The following is a 17,497-nucleotide window of genomic DNA, read 5'->3' as shown; positions in this document are numbered from 1 at the left end:
GGACCCCGGAAGCCAGAGGCACAAAAGGTTACACACAAAACCGCAGTGTGCTATCTGTCAGGCTTCGGGGGTCTCAGTATCTAGACCGCGGGAAAAAGACAGCCTGACGTCAGATCCCGCCGCAGTTAAGTGGGGAGGGAGCTGGTTGAGGGGGGTGGAGTAGAGGATGGTTGGAGGACCTGCAAGCAGTGGGTTCCCCTGAAAGGGACCAGGAGATGTTGGTTACAAAAGGCTTAACCTGCAGAATGCAGCTTTTTGTTCTGTATTCTCCGGGTTTGGACTATTGTAACAGGCCTTTAGCCATAACTCCACTTGCACAAATGCCTGAATGCACATGTATCTGTTTGCACACATGTCTGTGGGCATGCCTATCTTCATGTTTGAACAAAAGCCTGTGAATGTGCATGTGCATGTCTGTCTGTCTGTCTTCTGACCTGTTTGTTTGCGTATCTATGCATAGGCACATCTGTTAACATCAGTCTATCTGTCAGTACATTGTCAACTTTAATGTCAGTTCTTCTGACTATCTGTTTGCATGTCTTTATGTATATCTGCACACGTGTCTTTGAGCACATCTGTATCGCTGAACAACTGTCTCTCTGTGCATTCTGTCTGTAATTCTGTCAGTCTGTTCCTGCTAGTATGTCTGTGTCCATGTCTCTCTGTCGATGGGCCTGTCTGTGCATACCTGTCTGCATATATTTCTGCATGTGTGTATGCCTGCATACATGTCTCCTTCTGTGCATATCTGCATGTCTTTCTGAACATATTCTGGAACATATGTTTGTGCATATGGCTGTATGTGGTTCTCTCTGGCTTGAATATTTATCTGCATGTCTTTATGCAAAATGGTCTGACAGCACATCTGAAGTCTTTATGTCTGCATGTCTTAATGTATGTCTGCCTGCCTGTTTGCATGTTTGAATGTGAGAAAGCTTGTCTGCAAATGTCTATCATGCACATTGTGCTGCCTGTTTGTATGAACATCTGTATGCCCACCTTCATGTCTGTTTGCAGATCGGTTTCTTTTTCTGCTCATCTGCACCTATGTATGTATGTCTGAATGTCTGCATGTCTGTATGTCAATCTGACATTTGACTTTGTAAACATCTATCTGCACATGTGTCTGTCTTCAAATCTGTCTGCATGCATGTCTCCACCACTGGCTGTGCGTCTGTCAGTATGTCTGTAAACTTTTTATGTGCATGTCTGCTTGTTCTGCTTCCTATCTACATGGCTGTATGCTTGCCTCTTTGCAAGTCTGTTTTTCTGTCTTTCTCTATGCCTGCCTGTTGCAAATCTGTCTGATACATGTAAGTCTTGCATATGTCTACACATCATTCTATTTACTTTGTACTGTACAGCTGCACACCTGTCTTTCATTTTTCACTATTCTCTTTTGTAGGCGGGTCTGCCCTCACAATCCCTCAATGCTGCACTCCTTCACCAACACCTAAGTCCAACATTATGCCACCACCATCCCCACAGCACAATGTCGAAACCCCTGACATCACCTGCCATACACTTGCTTTCCTTACCCTGCCCTCAGCAACCTGTAGAGCTAATGCATCATTTCTCAAAGACCTGATTGGTTCCTCCTCAACATGTTATATATGGGGGTTGGGGAGCGGACTGCACACACTTCTATGCAGCCCTGACTAACTGCTACAGGCAGCAATGTTGCAAAGGGTCGAGATTTTGCTCATTTTGCAAATATAAAATGCATTACCTTGCCTTTACATCCCAATGTAATGATAATTAATACCACCCGCTTAAAAAGCTGTTTGAAACATAGGTCTTAGAATTAACAAACTTAAGCAGAATTTTAGTAAAATACCGATCTTGACATTGTAAACTCTCCCAACTATGGATATAGGCAGGTATTTATTTTTCCTAAGTAAAGCATCCAGTTCTTTTATTAGTGGGGAAGGATGTGCAATACGTATTGTTGTCACATGTTTGTGTGAAGGGAGAGTCAGATTGCAAGGCATTACCTTGGTTTTCCCTTTATGTTATACACATATTTGAGTTGATTTGATTTGATATGATGACTTGTACCCCGCATGTCCCCAGGGGACCAGGCAAGAAAGCATCTAGGCGCAGAGATAGTATTACTTAGTTTACCGCAGGGTCACAAAGGCACAGGCTGACGATGGAAAGACCAGAATCTAGGCAAACAGATGGCTTTTAAGTTCTTTCTTAAAACTTGGCAAGGAGTTGAGGCACCGGAGCCTCAGTGGCAGAGCATTCCATGCCCGGGGGCCAAAGGCAGAAAACAGTCTCTCACCCCAAGTGGTCGTTCAAACCAGTGGAACCTGCAAAAGGTGCTGATCTAAAGAGTGCAACAGTCTCTGACGACGGTACAGCTGGATCTTTGCAATTAAATAGGCTAGTGCTGTCCCATGGATACACTTAAATACCACGCAAAGCACCTTAAAAAGGATTCTCTGGGGGATCGGAAGCCAATGTGGATTCCTTCTATACTGAGAAATTTAAATTCTTCTTCTTAGTGAGAAAATCAGTCTGATAGCAGAATTTTGCGCTACCTGTAATCTCCTTATTTGAAATTTTTGGACCCCCATAAGAAGAGCATTGCAGTAGTCGAGCCTAGCTTTGGTCAGTATTCCAAGTCTCTTTGCACCCAGCACCAAAACCTCCGTTTTTGAGAGGTCCAGCTGGAGTTTATTCTCCAGCATCCAACTCTTGATCTTGTTGGCGCAGGACAGAACCAAATCTTCCAGAGGCTGATTGAGTCTCACATAAATGTTGGTGTCATTCACATATGAGTAGTATGTCAACCCAAATTCAGTAAAAATATTCAACAATGGATGAATATAAATGTTCAACAACAAAGGTGATAGAGAAGACCCCTGAGGTACCCCACACTCAACAGGCACAGTCTCTGAGAAACAATCACCCATCTTCACCTGTTGAGTGCGGTCAGACAGAAAGGACACAAACCATCTCAACGCCTCTTCTGAGATATGTGCCACTGATGACAACCTTGAAATGAGAGTGTCAAAATCACCTGTGTCAAAGGCTGCTGACATGTCCAGCATGACATACATGCTGACAGTACCTTCATCGGCGGCCCCAGTCTCAGTGCCATGACCTGATCTAAAGCCCGACTGAAAATAGTCAAGGATTCTGTGATCATCTATAATGGTCTGAAGCTGTTTTTCACCACTTTCTCAGGGATATTGGAGGGCCATAACAGGCCGACTATAGGACGATGGTTGGAGAGAACCTTATGATCTAAAGTTGTTTTTTTTAATAGTGGTGTAGGAAAAGACCTTTTTAGTTCCAGAGGTACACATACCTGCGATAATGAAGCATTCACCATGGATGGCAGAGGTACTTTAAGGGCCATGGCATGCTGTTTAGGCAAGCTTGCTGAGATCAGATCGTAGCTGAAATGTATATTTCCTAAATACTCAGAGATTTCATCTGTCCCAACAAACGAGAAAGAGAACTTGGGGGAAGTATGTAAGAAAATAGGTACTCAGATCGACATCAATGGCAGCTGAGAAGGCAGTCATGTTATCTTGAATGGTATTAATTTTCTCTTGAAATAAACAGTAGTTGAGCTCATTAGCCACATTAACTGATGCTGGTAGATAGGAATTAGCATTCTCTAGAGTACAGATTTGTTTTATAGCACAAAACATTGCATTCAGTCTGTAGGTGGCCAGAGCTAATTTAGCTGCCACACCACTAGTTTAATCTCTTAATTTGAGCCACATTTTTCTGTATTATCGCTTCAGATTTTTAAAATTCTCACTATACGATAGATTATTTTTCCTTTTGTTTGCCTTGACGGCTTTAATGGAGCAGTGTGATTGCAATTGTTTTGCAGGCATGACATCATTTTAGAATAATACTCCAAACAGTGCATAATAGATTGGATATGGGGTAAATTCTGCACAAGGTCATCGTCAGATATACATTCAAGATCCTTTTTCCGATGATGCAATTGTATGCTAGTACCAGTATTTTGTAGCTGGGACTGACAAGAACTCAATAGCAGAAAGCTTACCAAAAAATGATCAGACCATTTTACAGGAGTTATAACACAGTCACCCAAATTCAACCTTCAATAAATCGCAGGATCCAGGCACTGCCTGCCCAAATGGATGGGTGAGCCAGAAAAAAGAAAATGATCATGAGTTTGCAGAATATCTAGCAGATATCTACAATCGCCATCTTCCATGATATTGCACCAAATATTGAAACCACCCAGAATGATTAAGTTGCCATGCTGGAGTGCCTGTGATCCTAAATAAGCATCTAGGGCATCCAGAAATAATTTGGCCAATCCAGGGGGTCTATCACAAAGAAGAAAATGATAGGCTTCATTAGGTGATAGATGGTAGGTGCTGGCTAAGACTTGAGATGAAACATCCAAGTCAAGTGATTGTAAATTACTCACTTCAAGAGAATATTTCACCACAATGGCCACTTCACCCCCTCCCTGAGTGGTTCTATTATGCCACTTTATGTGGTAGGCATCTGGCACTCTAGTTATCCATCAGCAACATCAGCCACATAAATACTTGATTTAAAGTAAAATTGTATTATGACGAGTTTGACAGGTTTAACATGTGTATGGTATGGTAATGTTTGGTATGGTACACAAGGCAAGTGTTTCAAAGCACTCAAGGAGGGAGGGAACAAGGGGAAAACAACTGTCGTTCAGAGCCCTTGAAATTCTGAAATGATAATAGTCTGCACAAGCAGGGCAAGTGCATATTATAAAATTAACAGCAGGAGGGGGTGTTAACAGCAAATAGGCCTGGTGACGATTCTGCAGGTTTTCCAAGTGCAAATGAGGTTCTGCGATGCAGGGAGTGAAGACAAGGTGGAACAGGCATACGACCTTCAGGCATGGTGCATTCAGATCACAGTGCCCAGACGGATACAGGGGAGGGGGAGCTGGAGGGGGGGAGAAGTCCTGGGGGGGTCCAATGCACCCAGTCGGTGGAGACTGGGGTAAGTGCATAGAGATGCCCCTCTCTTGGGTCGTTTATCAAGAGAAGTGATGATGAGGCAAGTGCAGGGCCCGGAGGCAAGTGCAAGAGTATATTAATCAAACTCTTTTACCATTACTGCCACTTGTGTTTGGCAGTAAATCCACCAAATTAAAAGTGGTGGGTTGGCTGAGTAAGTCTCCATTCATGGAGTATATAGGACTCCATTTTTCTTTAACAATTAAGACCGTGGGAACTACTCATTTTTTGGAGGTAAAGTGGAGGGAAAACCTTCAAGCTGACTGCTGATGTATCCTCTAGTTTACCTCAATATTTGCAAGTACTATGGTGGTGTAGTAAATATGGGGTACAGTGGCAGGAGGTTAACTGCAACATTGATGATGAGTCCCAATATATTAAGTCTAAATATTGGGATCTCTGGGGTAGCCATCAGTTCAGACACTCATGCCTCCTTTTTTCACAAGACATACAAGATTGAGGAGAGAGGACCGCCCTGTCTCTTTTTTCCCATCTATCTGTACTTCTCCCCAATTTGATTTCACATTATAATTCTGCACTTGGGTTGCATTTATGAGATCTAAATACTGCTACAAAGTGCATATTATATTATTCAATGCAGAGATATTTCCAGTCTGCACAGTCCTCTGTCTGTCTTGCATCCACTGATAAGCGTGTGTGAGGAAGGCCGTTAATAGTAGCATGATCTATTATGGAAACCACATCAATTAGGTTACTATTGATACTTCAGCTCTGAACGTATCCTATCTGATCAGAATAAGCAAGAAGTGAAATGAACGGAAGAGTGTATTTGTCCATACTTTGGAATGGATATTACAACTTTTCAGATTATACAAAATATATCTGTCTAATAGAGACATGTGATGTACAGTTAACTGCGTCATCCATTTTTTTTTCTTTACCAAAGCCAGAAACTGTGGTCCCACACAAGGACTTCAGTGTCAGCTAAAACATGTGATTTGATTGACCAGCTTAGGTAATTGTTCTGTTACTAAATATTTTGCTCCATTACAAACCTTAGCAGAAGTTTAGTTAGGACCAGCTTCCTTTGCATCTGACATATGTCTTAACACCTCCCAGTCATAAGTAGATTTAGTCGGTTAAGCATTTAACCAGAGAAATTGGAGACCTCTACATTACATTTCTGAAAAAGGATGAGGTGTTGGTGATCTTGACCTGTAAAACATAGCACAGTATACAAGTGTCAAAGTCATTGGACCCTGACATTCTCAGCAACTACCACCAATTACCCATCTTCCCTTTCTAGTTAAGATCCCTGAGAAAGCAGTAGCCACACATCTCATCCAACACATTGAAGCCAACAACCTCCTTCAGTCCTACCAATCTGGCTTCAGACTCATATGCAGTACAGAAACGGCTACCATCAAGGTGATCGACAATGCCCTTAAAATACTTGATGATTTCCATTCCTCCCTTAGAGTTCTTCTTGACCTCTCAGAAGCATTTGACACAGTAGACAACCAGATACTCGCTGACAATCTACATCAGTGAATGAGAATCGGCAAGATCGTCCTCAGCTGGTTCAAATCCCACCTTGCAAACCGCCAACAGTTCATACAAATGGATTCTTCCAGATTACTAACTCACCATATCCACTTTGGAGTTCCAAAATGATCCATCTTGCCCACCCCATGATCTTCAATCTTTACATGGAACTGCTCAGAACCCTCCTCTCTTCACACAACATCCACATTCACCAATAAGCAGATGATATGAGGATGTACCTCAGGATATCCTCCATCAACGACATCCAAAGTGTCAAGGCCTGCCTTACATTGATCCAGGCCTGGATGTCCAATGCTTACCTGAAGCTCAGCTTCTCCAAGACTGAATTCCTACTGCTGACCAACAGCACGAAAAACCCTGCCAACCATACCAGGCTCTCTCCTACGAGCCTCATAGGATTCACTCCCCAGCTGGCCCTCTGTGCCAAGTCCCTTGGGTTCAACATTTACTTGCCCCATCACTTCTACTGTTCAGAAAAGAGTTCAAGACCTTCCTCTTCAAGGAATGGCTCCACCTCAATACCTAGGTGCACACACTCTGCACTCCCCACCCTACATGAGTCTCGACGATCTGCTGCCCACAGTCTTCCCTAAACTGCCAATTGCCCACCCTCCACTGTTAGCTCCCGCTCCTTTTTTTCTCTGCTTCACTCACTATGTTCTTCCCTAATGATTGTAAAGCACTCTGTTGCTTCCTGAAGCTAGGTCCACGCTCAATAAATACCATAATAATAATAATAATAATGATAATAATAATAATAATAGAAATAATAAAAAGACTATACAGATTTCTTCAGGAAAGAATATGGTCACTCCAAAAGTCTAGGTTCTTATATATTCTGTTTGAGTTGATCTTTACTACCATTTCAATGCCAGGAAATCTGCAACACTTCTAACCATACTAATATGGATGTCTCTTTTGCATAAAAAAACAATTATCAATTTTAATTTCTGCAGGGACCTTTGCTTAAATTTGATAATTTTGCTTTTCACATGTTGATCTGTCAAAATCTGTGATTGACTGAGTCTCACATTAGATTTGTCCCTTCATGCAGAGGGACAAGTGTGCATTGGCAGTATGAAGCTTCAAAACTAGTTGCTTGTACTATTTAAACTCCAGGCCATTTAGAATGATTGGTTTCTGCACAGACTAAAGGTTATCATGTCAAAGCGGCTTGCAGGACCCTCTGTGGCTTCTGGTATGGTAAAGCATTCAGCTTAGAATCTCTGCATCATCTTCAATGCATCTATTGGGCTGTTCCTGCCTTAAGCATAGCACCACATGGTACATTCCAGCATGAATTATTTGGTCGTTGGAGGATGTCAGACCAGAGAAGATAAAACTTTCAATTATGGACCCAGTCTTTGGAATAAGGTACCAAAATCAATTTGTGATGGAACAGGTTTACTTCTTCATTCAGACCTCTGTTGAAGCAGTATCTGTTCCGGTAGGTGTTAGATATGGATTCCAGAAAATGTAAGATCAGGGAGTAGCAGCATTTATTTCACAAAGGTGACACATTAATGTACTAACTGACCCACAATCACTGGCAATGTCAACACTTTATGCTTCAGTGGAAGCATAGGGAGGCACTTGCCAAGCATTGTCATAGTGGTATTAACTGGGCATTGATTGTAGCAGGTGTAAAATGGTGTGAGTTGCTGGACTTCTAATAGCAGTGTCTGGAAAATGCCTAATAAATGTACGCAAATCAAAACTGTTGGCTTTGCCAATGCTTGTTTTAACAGGACTCCAGTGAAGGACAGACCTTGTGCTTACATATCGAGTGGCTGAAGGCAGACTTGGTTAAGATATTTTTATTACACCAGTCACCTATATGCAGCTCCAGTTAGGTCAGTAACGTTCAGACTGCTTTGATAAAACACTGGCCAGAACTTTGAGTGCAATGTCTGATGTGTGATTGTAAGGTTTAATTGAAGGGGGGGCTTGTAGTTATAATTCTTGGGTATTACTGGTTGAAAAACAATAAAGATTACCTTAAAAATGCCAGCTCAAAGAGTTCCCATGACGAGGTGCTTTGAGAGGGTAGAGCAGTAACTAAGTGAGAATGGGTATATGGATTAGCATGGCCATGGGCATTCAATGGGTGGACAAATAACCAAAGAACTCCTCCTAGCTTTTTGTACCTTCTAATATGCTATTTCGTTTTATATGTGCTCTAATTCAACAGTTTCGGCATATAGGTGGCACTGCCACCACCTAATAATCTGAACTAAAAATGAAAATCAATACAGTGAGTCCTTCTTCTTTTGTCTGTTTCCTCTACATGGATGTCCACCTTCCCTGACCACAACCCCTTGACAAATGTGTCTCACCATGCTCCCTCCTAACACAACTCCTGCTGGAGTCACAGTACCACTAGTTTTTAGCTACACTTCTGCCACTGAATTTGAGATCTATTTGAACTCGTTTCGGATATTTAACAAGTAGACACCTGCTTTCTTTGCGTGTCCATCATCAGTATCTAGTCCTTTTTTGACAGTTTGTAACTCTCTTCATTCTGGGGATCCATGCAATGCCAATGAACGCTAGACGTTCTTCTCAATTTGGAGTGAACAAGATCAATGTTGTGCAACGGGATAATGTTCAGCTTTTGGCTGCATGACTATATTATGGCCATTCATTCTTACACATAATTGTCTTTTAGGGTCTCTGATAGATTGTTGCACTGCAAATAATGATGTATAGCACAAATGGACTGTGACAGTGTATGAAGTGTTTGATCTTGATGTGTATTTATGTATGGTTGCCTGCCTTACTTCAAACCCGATTGTCTTCATCTGTATGTCTGGATGTTTGCTTGCCTGGATATGTGTCTGTCTGTCTATCTGTATTCACAGCTATCTATCTGCATGTGTCCATGTCTCTCTGTCTTTGTGTCTACCCAACTTCCAGTGTGTCCGTCTGTACACCTGTGAGCCTGGACATCTGTTTATACATCTTTTCTCCTCATTAAGTGAGCAGCACCTGTGCGTAATTCATCGGTTTGGCTTGAATCTCTGGGCATATCAGAGTCACTGTCCAGGTTAATAAAGAGGCCAGAATGTATTTTGGGCAATTGCGATCTCTCAGGAAATCTTTTCACTTCTTCTCGTGCAGTCACCTAGCAGAGATCATGATTGCCTTTGCACCAGAGAGACTAGAATCCTATAATGCAGTATGTCTAGGGCTCCCCTAAAGGATTTGGCAAGTCTTCCGAGATCACAGAATTGTACAACTAGATTTCTGCTAAGGCTTCCCTGAAGCACCCCAACACCCCAAATCATGCACCAAGTACCTTGGCTTCTTGACTTGTAGTGCTGAAGCAAACCAACTTTTTTAAGCAGGATATTCCTGGAAAAAAATGTGCAAATTGACGACTTTGTGCTGTAAATCTCAATCCTCTAATTGTTCCCAAAATCAGAAATGTAAAATCATGCAATGGCTCCTGTCCCAACAATGATCAGGAAAGAACCTTACTATTTGAAGTTCAGATATCTTCATGAAAACCTACTCGGATTTACTTCACTATTAAGCAAGCAGCAATAAAGGGACAGGCAGGTCATTAGTGCATGTTTAGTGTCATGGTGACTTCACGTTTGAAAGTCTGCACTCAATACATGATTAACCGTAAACATGAACATGTCTGTGTGCACGTCTCTGCCTGAACATGCCTCCATATCTGTGTGCATGTGCGTCTTTGTCTATCTTAACATCTGTCTTCATTTCTATATGTTCTTCTACACATCTGTCTACACATTTGAAACCGTGCCTGTCTGAATGCATGCCTCGTCTTCTCTAGTTCTCTTAATATATGTCTGTTCAAAAAGCCGACTGTCAGCAAATCAATGAAAATATCTGCCTGAACAGTTGCCTGCATTTCTGCCTGCAACTCTGGTCGTCCATGTGCCTGTCTACAAGTGGTCTCTCTGCACTTCTGGATCTCTAGACACATGTCTGCACATCTGCCTGCATGCATGTAAGCCTGTCGCTGTCTCTACTCTACGGCTGGCTTGCTGTTTTTTCATCTGTCTGCAGGTCTGTCTTTCTGCCTCTGGCCATCTCTACGCACCCGCGTGCATGGCCGCCTATGTGTGACAAAGTCCAGGCACCATACGAAAGCAAGTTATTATGTATTTATTGTAAGGAAAGCATTTCCTCGCAGGCATTAGCTTTTTTATGTCTGATATATCTTATTTATTTTCATGAAATGTAAGACTTTTGTCATTTCTAATGTGTTTCCAGTTCTGTCCGTAGTATTGGGCACTTACTGAAATGATTGCACTATACGGAATAGATTGGACTTCTGATGCTCAGTTAAGATATTGTCTGGACCTTGGCAAACCTCCAGGCTGTTTTAGACATAGGAACACTCAGTCGAAGTGGCATTTAACTGTTCTGCAAAGGACACGAATTCACAAGAGATGATGCGGACAAACCGCCGATCACACAGGCCCAGCAAATAATTTTTTTTTAAAAAAGTAGCTAGAAGCGCTTTCCATTCTTAACCTTTACAAGTCCTGGGACTGGGAGGATGAGTTCACGTCGGGATGAGGGGGGTGGGGGGGTGTTGCAGAGAGGGAGGGAGGGGTGCTCTGGCCTGCGTGACACTCTCCCTGGGAAGTGTAGGTTGGTCATAGAATCGCGAACAACTGCTCCATATTAAACCCATTATGTTCATCGCTCCAGAAAAGCAGATAGCTGCACCTGCAGGGAGCAATGGACATGATGGCGTTTGCCTGTGGCTCATAGGATCCCACAGTTACCCCTAATACAGTTTAAGGGTTAGGATTTAAGTGTGCTTTCTCTTTGTTAATTTTTACCTGACTTTTGGGCGGTGTATTCGCATTACAGCCCATTCAAAGCAAACCCACTATGCAAGGGAACATACACACGTTCTTTTCCGGGTGACGGTGTTCTTCTTTCAGGTTTAGGAATCGGTGCTAAACCCTGGAGAATAGACCAATTCACTACAATAGTAACGTGGACATAGTTTATAAAGGCATTAACTGCTTTTAATGGCTTCTAATGGTTTATTTCGTTATTAATTCGTATTTATTTGACAGGCTTACTGGCTCCTGCCATGGTCCAGCCACATAAGCAATACATACCAGCTCACGTTATATTGACAGAAGCCAACAGCAAGAGACAACACAGTTCTAGATATTCACGCTTGAAATATCCACCGACACAAGGTGCACCCTTTGCCTCAACAGTAGATACCTTGCCATGGTGCATGACCTTTAGTTGAGCGATTACAGTGTCCAACACGTGGTTCCCCCCTTCGTCTTACTGTACTCTGCTCAAATGAAGGTGCCCATTTACCCCAAAAAATGCCATGTTGACTACTAGCTGTCGGTATACTGTGCAACTCCAGAGGCAGAGTGAAGGAGAGCTGCAGTTTGAGGCAGTTGAGGCAATAGGTGATTGGATGCATAATGCAGAGAGCGTGAAGCGTTGCAGAGGCAAGCAAAGCCGAAACGTGCCCTTAGCACAGCCCATGTATTTTTGATTGTAAAACTGGGGATCTGTGTATGCATTATCTATCTACAGTTTAAAAACTGACACGTAGGCAGCTTTATTCAAAACATGATCAAATGCTGATCATGAGTACATACAAAGGATAGGTACCTTTGTCCACAAGAAAGTTTGATTCAGTATTTCAAACATTGATTTTAATTGTGCATTTTGTTTGCTTTAATATGAAAGTATTTTTTTCCTTTGTTTCTTTATCCTTTACTGCATTTATATCTTGAATTATCCTGTTTGTAAACATTAACCATTCAAGTGGTCACTCTTTTGTTTTCCCTTTGTTTAAGTTTTTGTCTGAATATCTTATGTGTATATTTTCATGGCACTGTTCAGAACCATTACTCTTTACTTAAATTCAATGTATAATGAAAACATTTTAAACTTCCCTTTTTTTGTTTACATTAATAAACAATATGTATGACTAAATATATACATGTAGTTTGCCCTAATTGTTCACTCTGGAAGTTTCGTATTTTTTTCTGACTTCTCAAGAAGCAGAACATTCATTGTTTGGGAATATATTAACCTAGACCATAAATTGTTTGGTCTTATGATAGTGAGAGTTACAACCCCGTGTTTATTTTTTCAGGCCAGTTTCGGGCAGGGCTGTCTCAGTCTTTGTCTCTCATGCCAGAAACCAGACAACCACAACAAGGAGTGTATATTGGTCACACACTCCATTCACCCAGGTCCCACCCACAGGAGGTACCCACAACATACAGTCACTGGGAAGGCTCCAGTCAGTCTAGCTGGGCCTTCACAACAACACCATATATGGAACTTCCACCCAACAGCCAGTCAGGGGGAAGGGACAGAGTCAGGGCTTCCCAGGAATTTGGGAAAACAAGGTAACAGGCAATAGAAAGCAAGAGGCCACAGGGGCCATCTTGTTTCCTATCAAGAATCAACTGATCCCAATGGCAGGGCCTGGGTATCCCAAAATGGAGGACACCCAGAGCACCTGTCAAATTCAGCATGGAGCTGCCACCAGCCCATACCCTGCTCTGTGGGCCACACACCGGTGCCCAAAAACATACACTAGGGGCACAGGGTTGTACCCCTACCCATGGGTGCCATAAGGGTATCCCATGGGTCTGTTCACCAAACCAAAAGAGAGAGCTGCACTGCCAGGAGTCCCACATGGAGTCCTGGGCAGAAAACACGACAGAACACACGATAAAAAACAGTAAAGGACAAGGATTCAGAGGCCCTGTCCCTCTGATGCATTCCCAGCATCACAGTCGCCCCCCCCCTGACTGAGGTGGAGGGTGTCTAATCTCCCACGGGATAGACACCCTCATCCAGACGGTCAACATACCTTCTGGAAAGGCCATCTGCATTATCGTGACTCTTCCCTGGTCTGTGCTCTATGGTGAAGTCTAGACCTTGCAGGCTAATTGACCACCTGAGCAATTTCGGATTCTCACCCTTCATCTGCATAAGCCACTTCAGGGGCTTATGATCTGTTTGGACCTTGAAGGTAGACCCCGTAAGGTAGGGCCTAAAACGCCTAAGGCTCCAAACTATGCTAAAACACTCCTTTTCAACAGTAACCCACCTAAGTTCTCTACCCTTGAGTTGTCTACTGATGAATATGATAGGATGTTCTCTCCCTTTGTCATCTAACTGGGACAAGACAGCTCCAATTCCGGTGTCGCAGGCATCCGTCTGGACGATAAAGGGTCGGCTGTAGTCAGGCGCACACAACACAGGTGCCCTACACAGACTTTATTTCAAGCCATCAAAGGCCCTCTGACAGTCTTCGGTCCAATTAACCTTCCTAGGCTGTTTGGGTGAAGTTAGAGCTGTCAGGGGTGCAGCTATGGTTCCATAGTCTGCCATGAAATTGCGATAGTACCCAGTGAGGCCCAAAAAGGCTCTCACCTGGGTTTGAGTAGTGGGAGTCTCCCAGTTCTGTACATCCTGTACTTTACTGGAGAGAGGTTGGATTTGACCCCCTCCTACCTCATGACCAAGATAGGTAACTTTCCCCTGAGCTATCTGGCACTTGGTGGCCTTGATAGTGAGGTTAGCCCTTTTCAAGGCCTGCAACACCTTATCCAGATGTGTCAAATGCTCTTCCCAGGTGGAACTGTAGACGGCAATGTCGTCTAAGTAAGCCACACAAAAGGCTTCCAGCCCACTGAGCGCATGGTTGACCAATCTCTGGAAGGTGGCAGGGGCATTCTTCAACCCAAAAGGCATGACCCTAAACTGGTAGAGTCCCTCAGGTGTTGAGAAGGCCGTCTTTTCCTTGGCATGGTCCGTCAGAGCTATTTGCCAATAGCCTGAGGTAAGGTCAAAGGTACTCACAAATTTGGCAGCACCTATGGTGTCCACGAGCTCATCAGCCCTGGGCAATGGGTGCGCGTCAGTTTTGGTGACGGCATTGACTCCTCGGTAGTCCACACAGAACCTCCAATCCTTGGTACCCGCCTGGGAACTTGCCTTGGGGACAAGGACCACTGGACTGGACCAGGGACTGGTTGAGGGTTCAATAACACCCAGATCCAACATCTTGGCGACCTCAGCCTGGATGTGGTTCTTGACGGTATCTGACATACGGTAGCACCTGCTTTTGACAGGCACACTGTCACCAGTGTCATTTTCATGCCTACACCACGGTGTAAGGCCTGGCGTCAGTGAAAACAGAGAGGCATACTGTTGGAGCAAAGCCCTGCAGGCCCTCTGTTGCTCTGTTGTCAAATCCGGAGAGAGATGTACTCCCTCCACTGAGCGATCCTGAGGGTTGCTATGCAGCAAATCAGGAAGGGGCTCACTCTCATCCTCTTCTTGCCCTGAAGCTAGCAAGAGACATGAGACTCCTGTTAGCCGGTGGAAAGGCTTGAGCCGGTTGACATGGAATATCTGAGGGGCTACCCCAGAGGCTCCCATGTCAACCAGATAATTGACTTCGCCCATCTTGGAGATGATCCTGAAGGGTCCAGTCCACTTGTCTGCCAAAGCTCTAGGCTTGGTAGGCTCCATCACAAGGATTTCCTGTCCCGGAGTCCAATCCACTTGCGAGGCTTTAAGGTCATGCCAGTACTTATTCAATTCCTGGCTGGCCTTGAGATTTGCTGTTGCCTGACCCATCATCTGTGTCATACTCCGTCTGAGGCCTAACACATAGTCCCCCACTTGCTTGGCGGGACCTGGAGGGGTGGCTTCCAAGCCTTCTCTGATCAAGGCGAGGGGCCCCCTCACGGGATGTCCAAAGAGTAACTCAAAGGGGCTGAAACCAACACCCTCTTGAGGTACCTCTCTGTAAGCAAACAGCAGGCATGGCAGGAGGAGATCCCATTTCCTCCTTAGGGGTTCTTCCAAAGCCCCTAGCATGTCCTTGAGAGTTTTATTAAATCTCTCAACCAGACCATTGGTCTGGGGGTGGTAAGAGGTGGAGAACTTGTAGGTTACCCCGCACTCTTTCCACATGGTTTTCATGTAACTAGACATGAAGTTGGATCCTCTGTCAGAGACAACCTCCTTGGGGAATCCAACATGGGTGAAAATGCCCAGGAGAGCCCTGGCAACCACCTTGGCAGTAACAGTCCGAAGGGGTATTGCCTCAGGGTACCTGGTGGCATGATCTACCAAGACCAGGATGAACCGATGTCCACCTGAAGTGGGAGGGTCAAGGGGACCGACGATGTCAATGCCCACCCTCTCAAATGGTGTGCCAACCACTGGCAATGGCTGCAGTGGGGCAATGACACTGCCTCCAGTCTTGCCAGACAACTGACAAGTTGGGCAGGTCCTGCAGTGGGACTCCACCTCTACTCCCATCCGTGGCCAGTAGAAATGGGCAGAGAGCCTCTGCTTAGTCTTCCTGGTCCCAAGATGACCAGCCAAGGGAACCTCATGCGCCAACTGCAGTAGGAAGGGCCTGTAAGCCTGGGGTACCACCAACCTCTTGAGGGCACCAGGTTCAGGCTTAGTGGGCTCACTAACAAGGAGCTCACCCTCCCAATAAATCCGGAACGTCCTAGGCACTTCTCCTTGTGCCTGGGACAGGGCCTGTTTCCTCAGTCCCTCGAGAGAGTGGCACTCTCTCTGTCCCTTACAGAAGTCTGCCCGGGAGGGTCCCCCTTCAGCTAACAAGCATTGAAGGTCGGGATGCTCCTCCGGGTTGAGAACCTCTCCCATAGGAGAGGCTTCTGTCTCTTCTCCCACAGGAGTTGAGTTTGGGTTTTCCACTGGACCCAGCCTGTCCGGAGCATGGATCCAAATGGGTGCTGTCGGAACAGCAGGAAGAGAAGGTGTTCCCTCCACAGAGGTGGCCTTCTTGGTCTTCCTTCTTCTTGCCTTAGGCCTCGCCTTTGGCTCGGGTACCTGACTCACAGCCAGACCCGGTGTCACCTGTGACCTAGTGACTGCAGCAGCAGTCATGGGAAGACCATCCGAGATCAACCCCAACTCTACTAGATCATTTCCTAACAGAATGTTAGCAGGGGCATTGTCCTGAACCAGGACAGGAAGTTTTGCTGTCTTGTCTCCAATCATGAGTGTGACTAAGGCTACAGGCGATAATTTGGGAGGCCCACCAGCTAACCTGGTGGTTCTCAGAGGAGCACCTACATAGTCCTCTGGCTTGAGCAGGGTCCTGTCCACCACTGTCATGCTTGCCCCAGTGTCTCTCAAACCAGTAGAAGGCTGGCCATTCAAGAGGACACTTCTCAAAAACCTACGGGTGTTCTGTGGGATAGTCGCCAGTACTTCTGCATACTGGTCCCAGGCCCCAAGGGACACTAAGGAAATCTCTACCGGAGCACCAAATGTGATCCCGGTAGAGGAGGGGAGGACAGTGGCCTCCACCTCAGACACAGGCTAAGGGTAGGTCAGGCTGACAGCCTGTACTCCAAGTGCCTTACCTTTACACTTGGAGTCACCCCTTTTGTGATCCAGAGCCCCACAGTCCCAACAAGCGCCAGGAGTGCGGGGTACGGTACTGGAACCACTTGGAGCCTGCTTTGCAGCAGGTGGACCACTACTATTATTCCCACCCACAGATGACTTATCCCCACTAGATTTTTGGGTCTTGGGAGAGGAAGGTTTAGGTTTACCCGACTGTGACTGCTTGTGGGACTCCTCAGCTTTCAGAGAGGCCCCCTTTTCTTTGTCCTTGTCCTTCCCACTGGAGTCCTTAGGGGACACCCGGTGGGAGACCCACTTGTCAGCCAACCTAGCCAGCTTAAAGGGGTCCAAAATGTTCTGGTCAGCCACATACTGACGCAGCTCTGGTGAACAGGCTTCAGAAAAATGCTCAAAAAACAAGAGGTGGGACAATTCAACAAAAGTCTTAACCTTGTATCCATCGATCCACCCCATCATGTTCATGTGCGCAGCACTCACCCAGTCAACCCAAGACACATTCTCTCTTTTCTTAAAATCCCTGAACCTTCTAAGGTATTGGGTAGGTGTCTTGCCAAACT

Source organism: Ambystoma mexicanum, chromosome 11, assembly GCF_040938575.1.
Source record: "Ambystoma mexicanum isolate Mex_15411 chromosome 11, UKY_AmexF1_1, whole genome shotgun sequence".
In the NCBI taxonomy this organism is placed as follows: domain Eukaryota; kingdom Metazoa; phylum Chordata; class Amphibia; order Caudata; family Ambystomatidae; genus Ambystoma; species Ambystoma mexicanum.
This window is presented reverse-complemented; position numbering follows the sequence as displayed.